This window comes from Artemia sp. Qi Xiang Cuo, chromosome 15 (genome assembly GCF_049724085.1).
Source record: "Artemia sp. Qi Xiang Cuo chromosome 15, ASM4972408v1, whole genome shotgun sequence".
NCBI lineage: Eukaryota > Metazoa > Arthropoda > Branchiopoda > Anostraca > Artemiidae > Artemia > Artemia sp. Qi Xiang Cuo.
The window spans coordinates 52,254,764-52,265,649 of record NC_142808.1 but is presented as its reverse complement, the minus strand read 5'-3'; positions in this window follow the sequence as shown (position 1 = coordinate 52,265,649).

Genomic DNA, 10,886 nt, shown 5'->3' with positions numbered 1-10,886 from the left:
AAAAGTCGAAAATAGCAAATTACACATCCCAAATCATAGGTTTCAGACACCACACGCCTATGAAAGACTAAGAAATCCAACTCAGAAAAGCCCGAAATAGTAATTTACATATCCCAAACTATAGGTTTCAGACAGCATTCACCTACGAAATACTAACAAAGCTTATCTCAGAAAAGTCTGAAATAGCCAACTACTCATCCCAAACTCGAAGTTTCAGACAACAAACACCTATGAGTGACTAAGAATCCTTGATCTTAAATGTCAAAAAATCAAAATACACATCCAAAATCATAGGTTTCAGTCAACACCCACCTAAGAATTGATAAGAAATCCAGCTCATAAAAGTCAAAAATAGCAAATTAAACATCCCAAATCATAGGTTTCAGTCAACACAAACCTACGAATGGCTAATAAATCCAGTTCAGAAATGTCAGAAAAAAGCAACCCACACAACCCAAATCATAGGTTTCAGACACCACACATATAATAAATACTAAGAAATCCTGTTATGAAAAGTCTTAAATATCAAATTACATATCCCAAATCCTAGGTTTCAGACAACACTCACATATGAATTTCTAAGAAACCTATCTCAGAAAAGTCAAAAATAGCAAACTAGTCATCCCAAACTATAGCTTTCAGACAACAAACACCTATGAAAGGCTAAGAAATCCAGCTCAGAAAAGTCAAAAGTATCAATCCACCCATACCAAATCCTAGGTTTCAGACAACACATACCTATGAAAGGCTATGAAATCCAGCCAAGAAAATTCAAAAATAGCAAACTACATCTCCCAAATCATCGGTTTCAGTCAACATACACCAACGAAAGACTAAGAAACCTAGCTCAGAAAAGTCAAAAATAGCAAACTACACATCCCACACTATTGGTTTCATAAGACATTCCCCTAGTAAATACTATGAAACCTTAGCACATAAAAGCCAGAAGATGAAAACTAAACATCCCAAATCCTAGGTATGAGACAACACACATCAACGAAAGACGGGGTCACGGGGGGTGGGGCACAGGACGGGTGGGGGGGTGTCTGGAGTGCCCGGTAGGACCCGGGGGGCCGGTGGGGCCCCGGGAGGGCCGGTGGGGGGCAGGAGGGCCCGGTGGGAGCCGGGGGCTGGCCGTTGGGGGTCCGTTGGTCCTTTGGGAGCTCGATGGGCCTTTGGGGGGCCCGGGGTGTCGTTGGGGGGTCTGGGTGGGCCGTTGGGGGCGCCGGCGGCCCGGGGGGCGCTGGGGGGGCCTTGGGGGCACAGGGAGGGCCTGGGGGGGCCTGGGGGACATTTGGGGACCGGTGGAGGGCCTTTGGGACCCGTTGGTCCTTTGGGAGCTCGATGGGCCTTTGGGGAGGGGCCCGGGGATGTCCTTTGCGGGTCGGCGGCGGGCGGTGGGGCGGCTGGGGCTCTTTGGGACCTTGGGAGACCGTTGGGGCCGGTGTAGGGCCTTTGGGACCCCGTTGGTCCTTTGGGAGCTCGATGGTCCTTTGGGGGCCCGGGGATGGCCTTTGGGGGTCTGGGTGGGCCTTTGGGGGCGCCAGTGGCTCTTTGGGAGCCCGGGGGACCATTGAGGACCGGGGGGAGGGCCTCTGTGGTCCGGGGGGCCCTTTGGGGGTACGGGGGCCCTTTGAGGACCAGAGGAGGGCCTTTGAGGGTCTGAGGAGGGCGTTTGGGGGGCTGGGGCTCTTTGGGAGCTTGGGGGACCTTTGAGTACCGGGGGCTTCCTTCGGGGTTGGGGTGGGGGATCGGAACCCTTTGGGGTTGGGGTAGAGGACCTCTCAACACTGTTCAAATGGAACTTGTGTATTATAACGACCACAGAGTTTCACCCTCAAATTCTCTTCTAAAACCTTTCTTAAAATCTTCTTTCAAATGGCTCAAACTGTTTCGCCAAAATAATCCCATAAAATGGATAAAACGGTTTCACCCAAATAATCCCTAAACGTAATTTCAGCGTGTTCCTTTTGTTTGACATCTCTGCGCTAACGCATTTCAAATTTCTAGGAAACCCTTTGCTACGTTAATCTCTTCATCTCATAAATTTTCCTAGCTAAACTATTAGGGTTTCGTTAGAATATCAATTTATCTCTCTGACTTAAAGCTACGTGAAGCCGTATTTAAAAATAGAATTTCTATCTCTTTAGACTCCCGCATAATTCCAAGATATCATGTGATGTCAATTATAATTCCTGACACTAAAGATCAATGAAGCCCTATTTAAAAATAGAATATTAATTTTTCTCTCTGTCCTAAAGAATGTTTATCCCTCAGACCTAAGATTAAAGAAGCCTTAATGTTTCTTAATTCTCCCCTTCGTGAATCAATAATTTCCCCTAGCGATCATGTAAATCAAGTTCACAGGTGCTATTTCTCAGGTTAAGCTAACCAAACAACAATGAAGCCATGTTTGTTTCTTAATTCCCCCTTCCTCAGACCTAAGATTAAAGAAGCCTTAATGTTTCTTAATTCTCCCCTTCGTGAATCAATAATTTCCCCTAGCGATTATGTAAATCAAGTTCACAGGTGCTATTTCTCAGGTTAAGCTAACCAAACAACAATGAAGCCATGTTTGTTTCTTAATTCCCCCCTTCCTCAGACCTAAGATTAAAGAAGCCTTAATGTTTCTTAATTCTCCCCTTCGTGAATCAATAATTTCCCCTAGCGATTATGTAAATCAAGTTCACAGGAGCTATATATCAGGTGAAGCTAACCAAACAAAAATGACGCAATGTTTGTTTCTTAATTCCCCCTTCCTCAGACCTAAGATTAAAGAAGCCTTAATGTTTCTTAATTCTCCCCTTCGTGAATCAATAATTTCCCCTAGCGATTATGTAAATCAAGTTCTCGGAAATCCACTTCCCCTTCGATTATGCAATCAAGTTCTCGAAAATTCACTTCCCCCTCGAGTCCCAGATCAATAACATTGTTCCCGTTAGAATTCAATGCGCATGTGCAACCTTCGTCACGGAGCTATTACACATAGAAACATCAAATAAATCGACCTTGGAAAAAGAGGTCATTGACCCCATTACATAATCATTCTCCCTAGGGACTCTATGCCCATATATGGTGTTCGCGTGGGAGTTTTAAAAAAAAGTGTCCGGATCGGGATTCGAAGGGGTGGTGTTATCGTCGGAGCTCATGAGGCCTCTCTACTATTGTTTACATATAGTATTGGTTAATGGGAAGTATAAAGACGTTTCAGGAGGGATTTTTTGCTGATGGGGGGGGGGGGGTGTCTTAGGAGGGGTACAAAGGAGGATCCTTCCATGGAGGATGTTTCCTTGGGGGAAGGGACATTTCTATGAAGGGGGGGCCGGATTTCCCAGCATTATTTAAAAAACGATCAGAAATTAAATTAAAAAAAATTGTTTTTTCGACTGAAAGTAAGGATCAACATTAAACAATAAAACAAACAGAAATTATTACGTATATGAGGGGGTTTGCCCCCTGGTCAATACCTCGCCCTTTTCGCTAAAGTTTTTCTTAGTACTTTCAAACGAGCTATCTATTCTAATTAAATGGCCTTTGTGATTCAGCGATTTGTGATTCGTAAAAAATTCGAACTTTAGCGTAAAGAGCAAGGTATTGACTAGGGGGCAAACTCCCTAATATACGTAATAAAACATACGAATATAGAAGTTCGTTACGCAAGTTAATTCGTAAGTTGGATGAGAACAGAATTTCGAGAAAGCCATTTAGCCAAAAAAGTAAAAATTAATATGCAAATTTCGTTTTAATTATTCATGTTCGGTGATCCAAAATAAAAGTTGCATTGACTCAAAAATATTAAGAAATTAGATAAAAAAGGCAAGTTATTTTTTTAATTGAAAGTAAGGAGCGACATTAAAACTTAAAACGAACAGAAATTATTCCGTATATGAAAGGGGCTGTCCTCTTCTCAATACCTCGCTGTTTACGCTAAAGTTTGAATTTGTCACGCAACTTATATTTTTTAAAACAATAAAAAATTTTAGCGTAAAGAGCGGGGTGATGGGGAGGGGACAGCCCCTTTCATATACGGAATAATTTCTGTTTGTTTTAAGTTTTAATGTCGCTCCTTACTTTCAGTTTAAAAAAAACTAGTTTTTTATTTAATACTTATTAAAAATAAACAAGGTTTTTTTGTTTTCCATTTTTTGGGGGGGTTGCGATTTTTCAGAGCATCATCAAAACTTAATACGAACAGAAATTACTACGTAACCTAACTTAACCCAACCTCTTTACGATTAAAATTGGTACTAGCGGAACCTTTATTTCGAAAATAATGTCGTCTCTGATAAGTTCTACAAAGAACCAAAATGTCTTCGATTACGTCCGATATGGTTAATTAGAATCTCTAAATCAAGATTCTCAAAAACATTCCTAAAAAAGATAACCCCCTGCCCACCCCCTGGATATCGCATTGATAGGAGTAATATTCTTTCTGTACGTCCTGTTACAGCCCTATCCCGGTGTACTATTGGTGTTTCTAGCCCCTCTTTTCCCCTCAATTGGTACGAGCAGAGCGCCTCCTGTATCCCCTCAATTGGTACTAGCAGAGCGCCTCCTTTATCCTCTCAATTGGTCCGGCCGCTGCGCCCCCCATACCTCAATCGGTACTAGCAGAGTGCCTAAATGAAGCTATAAACCCCTCGCATGTGGTCTTTAAGATAACAGTGTTCTGGGGACAATGCATTCGACTGCCAAAGAATATTGTTGCACTATTGTCACAGCCTCGTTTCGCTAATGTCGATGTGGATGTTGTAATGGTGCGGATGTGAACATTTGGCAAGCACCAAGTGATCATTGGTATAAAAGTTAAATGGAGAGTTGCTTTGTATTACAGTTCCACAGATATTTGACTAGTTTACATTGATTCAAGTTTGAAAAATTTCTATTATTAAAAATGAGTGGTTTTACACTATTGCAACGTTAAAAAGTTGACAGTGATGATATGAAGACAACAACCTCCAATATAGCGGTTCTTCCAGCGGACCAATTCCAGCCAGCTAAGAATTACAAAAAAAAAATAATGAAAGCTAATAAAATCCACAAACTTTTGTATGTAACCTAGAATACGCCCAGGCATTAAGGGGGAAGGGGTACGCTATTCCACCGGTAGTAATTCCTGCACTTAGAAAGAGCGTTGAATAGTGAGTACAAGGATATGTTAACCTTTCAGCTAGCAATGTAATCCAACGTTTGGAAACCTTATCGTATTTTTGCTATGTTAGTTCTGATAAAGCTAGATATTAAAACTGGTTTAGTTAAAACGAAAGAAAAGATGCATTATTGCACGTTTCGATACTTATATACAAATTAGATACCTGAATCTCTCGTTTTTGCTGAATCAAAATTATTACTTTCACTACCTACGAGTCAAGACCCCGCGAAACCGTCTTTGATCGAAATAGTGCATGAGGCCATGTCAGTGTTTGGCCAAACTTTCTTCAAAGGTCAACACTTTTAAGTGGGAGAAGGCGTTGTGATAGGCAGTTTTAAACTCGTTAGAGTTTCCAGAGTCAGCTTTACCCTCTGCGCTAAGGTTGATAATAAAAAAAAAAAACAAGCAAAATGAGAGCCAATTAAAAGAAGAGAAAGGAAAAGAAGTAATCCCCGCTAAATTTGTGTAGATGTTCAGGCTGATCAGGAGTTAGGATAGTGACTCCTTCTATTATTAGGGTTAGATATCTCCTGGAATGTCTCTGTTTCTGAATCTGATATTTGATGTTCAAATACTCCTTTTTATCTTTCTTTTCTTTTATCAGTAATTTAAACTCCTAATAATAGCGAAAAAACAAGCTGTGTTTAGTAGTTTCAGGTCTTCCCATTCACCGAGCCAAAATTTTGTCATTTACATTGTGGCTAGACTTTTTCTTAGAAAATGATCTAAACGTTGCTTAAAAAACAGAAAGCATTCTAATTTTTTTTTTTTTTGCTATATTTCATATTATTTCAGATATTTTTCAGTTTAAAAAAATCTTCCTCGCCCTGTTTTCCTTCGTTTCTATATTTATCCTTAATAATAAAAAGGGGAAAGTTTTGTTTGAGTTGTTCTATTATCCATCTAGAGCTATTGTATCTGCTCTTTGTGATATTGTTTATCGATGAGAAGCGATCTAAAGGCATTGGTGAAGTGGATAGGTTTGATTTTGACCCTGGCCTCGGATTTGAACATACACTCACTGGGCTTTTTTTTGGCTCTATTAGATGTAAACAGTGGTGAATTAGTATCTTGCGGGCCACCTTGGGGGTTCAAGGCCTGAGTACCAGCCAAAGTGAAGTGAAGGCCCGAGCGAGCGGAGGCAGGCTAAGCAAGGAGTCGGTTAAGCTGGAATTTAATGATAGATATGTGTTATAAGTGACTATTTGTTGAATGTGTGTACTTTTTAAAGAGAGACTACTGGTAAATATTATCACATAGTCACTGAGAAATTATTGCTCTGTGTATGATGTTAAGGCTCCTATATTTTCATAGTTTATGTTTTGTGTGTTCCAATCCGACAATGCTTTAATAAATTAATTAAATGTTGTTTTTTTCTTATCTTCTCTCTTCTTCTTTTTTAGGTAACCTTGCAATATCTTCATAGTTGGTTAGAAGAACAAATGGATAAAATGATATCTGGGACTGGAAAATTTGAATTAGCATCCTTAGAACCCAAAGTTACAAATTTGATGCAGCATTGGAGAAAGATAATTGAGTTGAAGTCGCAAGAACGTAGGCTATGGGTCATGAACTGACATTTCATAAAGTGCCAACTAGGGTTGAGTTTCTAGTCTATAAGAAACGGTGCAAATGTAATATGACACTTTTACTACACTTACCTTTTTCTCTAGTGTAAAAACGTAGAACAGTGCGTTAGGATAATCCAGATAATTGTTACGCTGAACTTTCTTCAACTTAACGAAATAGTATGAAAAAAAATTGTAAAAATAAAGAGTAGTGACTTCTTGATAGCACTGAAAGCTTTTGTGGAAGCTCGTTGATTGAATTTTCAACAATGGATCTTTAGGCCAAATTGAAGTTTACAAAGATCTTTTTATGTTTTTAAATCCATTAGTTCCCCACCTGTAATGCTTGAAATATACCGTGAATGTTCCGGGACTACTTCTGGTACTTTTTTGGTACGATATCTTTCATGGCGCTAGGCCACTAAAAAATTAGTGCCTTACACCACTAATAAACTATTTACCTTTTTCCCTAGAACTACTGACGAAAGCGTTCAGTGTGTCAATTCTTACTATTGTAAGCAATCTGACCCTACAGTGTTTTTTTTTTTTTTTTTTTTTTTTTTTTTTTTAAGCCTTTTATTGGCTTAAAAAAAGGCTTTAAAATTGGCTTAAAAAAAGGCTTTAAAAGGCCTTTTATTGGCTTTAAAATTTTAAAGGCTTAAAAAAAGAATTTTTTAAGCCTTTAGATTGGGGGAAGAGATGAAATAGGAGTTCAAAAACATCTTCTTAAGCCCTAATTTGGGCTTAAGACACATCCCTGGAAGCTTCATTCTCGTATCACAGCTGTATTCCCGGTTCATAAGAAGTCACTACTCCGGTGTGTTAAGTGAGCTGGAACATGAAAATACATTCCCGGTCTTAATTTTGGGCTGTGTATCTGTATCAGTGTATGTGCACTGTATTCAGTAGTGTGTGCAGTGTTTGTGTAGTGTATCTGTATCAGTGTATGTAGTAGTGTATGGAGTGTATCTATATCAGTTTATGTAGTAGTGCGCGCTGTGTATGTAGCAGTGTTTGTGCAGTTTATCAAAAAGATGCATTTACGCTCATTTTTGTATTTCGTATTTTTTAGCAATTTTTCTAAATAACTCCAAAACTTAGATTTTTCAAAATTTAATGTAGAATAAATTTGTATCTCATTCTGATATTATTCACTGAGCTACGGCAAAATTCGTCAAATATCCTCGCTGAGATAGAAGTTTGTTAGTGTATTTGAACATTCTTATTGGAGCAAAAACAAAAAACAAATTTTGACTGGTTCTCTTTCTTTCAAGCTTTCAACTTCTCTGATACGACACCAAAAATAACACTTTATTTAACAATCTATTTGGCTACATTTCAGAAGACGTTGTGTTTTTCTATTTTCTTTTTTATAAATCTAGATTCAAGAATTTAAATATGTTTTATGAAAATTAATCAACTGTCTTATTTACCTTTCACAACATTCAATAAAATTTTTATTCCACTCTTTATCTTCTTAGTACAGAATGAGCTTAAAATCTAGCTACGTTTGCTTATTAGACAACTTAAGAGACTGAATTCATTTTTATCTGCGTTTTTAAGATAAAAATTGTAACAAATAATTAATGATTATTCATGACCACAATTTTCTTTTTTACTTACGCTCTCATTTGTCCTCCCCAGTGCAGTAAACCATGTGCGCTGGGTCCATTCGTTTTTCAGTATCTCTTCTGATCTCAAAACATCTTGAGAATGTGACGCAGCTAGTTGTTAATAAAAGTACGAAAACGCAAAGTGCAATTTTTGTTTCTTTCACTTTCCTTAAATTTATGATTTTTAAAATTTTGATGTGTTTTATATAAATTTATATACTTACTGATTACGCGTATACGTTTAGACTGACAAAAAGGGGAGTTAAACTTTAAAACAAAAAGTGGAAAAGGACAAAGAGTATTCCAGTCTACAGTTGTTTTTTTTTCCGTATTTGCTATCTTAGACCTCGGGATGGTGGTCCATATGTCAAGAACAGAGCTGTAGGTCAAGTATAGTTGCCTGAGACCTGAGAAACTAAAATCTAGCTACGTTTGCTTATTTGACAACTTAAGAGAATTAGTACTTACTGATTACGCGTATACGTTTAGACTGACAAAAAGGGGAGTTAAACTTTAAAACAAAAAGTGGAAAAGGACAAAGAGTATTCCAGTCAAATACTCAGTAATATTTAGCACATGAGCATTATATATATATATATATATATATATATATATATATATATATATATATATATATATATATATATATATATATATATATATATATATATATATATATATATATATATATATATATATATATATATATATATATATATATATATTTTTTTTTTTTTTCCGTATTTGCTATCTTAGACCTCGGGATGGTGGTCCATATGTCAAGAACAAAGCTGCAGGTTAAGTATAGTTGCCTAAGACCTGAGAAACTAAAATCTAGCTACGTTTGCTTATTAGACAACTTAGAGAATCAGTACTTACTGATTACGCATATACGTTTAGACTGACAAAAAGGGGAGTTAAACTTTAAAACAAAAAGTGGAAAAGGACAAAGAGTATTCCAGTCAAATACTCAATAATATTTAGCACATGAGCATTATATATATATATATATATATATATATATATATATATATATATATATATATATATATATATATATATATATATATATATATATATTTTTTTTTTTTTTTTTTTTTTTTTTTTTTTTTTTTATACATATATATATATGCCAAAAATGAAGATTTGGGGGAATTGACAGTAATGATTTCTCTTCTCAAAAGCTACTTTTGTGGGGAAAAATTTTTCACTCTCTAAACAGCCATGTTGGTGTGAAATCAACGGTGTATCTAAAGCATGTCAAAATATTCCCATGATCTTTTTTGGAACGGGGAGGGAGTTTCAAAATGTGAACGATACTGGTCAGATGTATGCAATTTACTAAACGTAGGTCATTATGGGAGAGTTATAAAAATCCTGATATTTCGATGGGAATAGGGCCCGAAGGATATCCCTAGAGATATAGATATCCCTTTAGCTATATAACGGCGATAGGAAAATCGTATGATATCTTTGATAGTGTCGGAGATATCTGTTTTATTAAAATATTCCAACAGCTGAAATAAAGCAATGCCTTTTTTTACTACCAATGCCGTGTTTTTCATTGTTTTGTAATTAGTATGACGCTAAATTCAATGGAATGGAACATTAAATTTAATGCTTTGTAATTTAATGGAACATGACTGATTACATTTGATATTTGTTATAACTTTATATAAACATATTATTATTTGATCAGACAGCCTTGAAGGCTTTTTATTTTGCATTACCGCCCAGCTGCTTTAATTCAACAGTTTTTGTCTAACTGAGATGTTATCTGGCCTTCTTAGATTTAGTATTTTTAGTCGACTGGTAGGATATATTTCCCGTGGCTGATTTGTTTTCAAGGCGTGTTTTCTTTTTGCTCTTAGCTCTGAAGCTTAAAGTCTTGTAAAATTTATGTTATATAGTACTTTTGAGTTATCATTGCCATATTTTTCATTAGTGTCAGTTTAGTAGATTATAGTTTTGATGTTTAAGCTTTTTTGTTGATAAAGTAGCCTTCGAAGGCTATGTAGACTACTGAACAATTCCAATAGTACATTTGTTCCCAGTTTTGCTTTGTAGTTTTCTGTTTTTGCAAATAACTGTTTAATTTAAGCGAGTCTGTGTCTATTAATAGGTTCAATCATGTTTGGGAACTCAACAGTTCCAATCGCGGTCGTTACGGTAGCTGCAGCCTAGTAAAAGACGAACACGTCCCATAGTAGCAGCCTGAAATCCGGGAATTTTTCTTAGGACATCTTTTTCTTGCATTACCCAATCATTTTCATTTTTAATTCCCCTCCTCAATACCTCAAAGTTTATGATTTAAACTTATTTTATTTATTTTAGATTCATTATACCCACTGCTTTTCAGCTTCTCAGTTGAACTGTTAAAACTTTCAGGATATCATGAACTTTTGAAACTTTCAGGAAGTATTGAACTTTTGAAACTTTCAGGAAATGTTGCGCTGTTGACACGGAATTCCTGGCATTATTTATACACGACCAGAAATAAAGTTAAAAAACGAGTTTTTTTTCAGAGCAACGTCAAAACTTATAACGAACAGA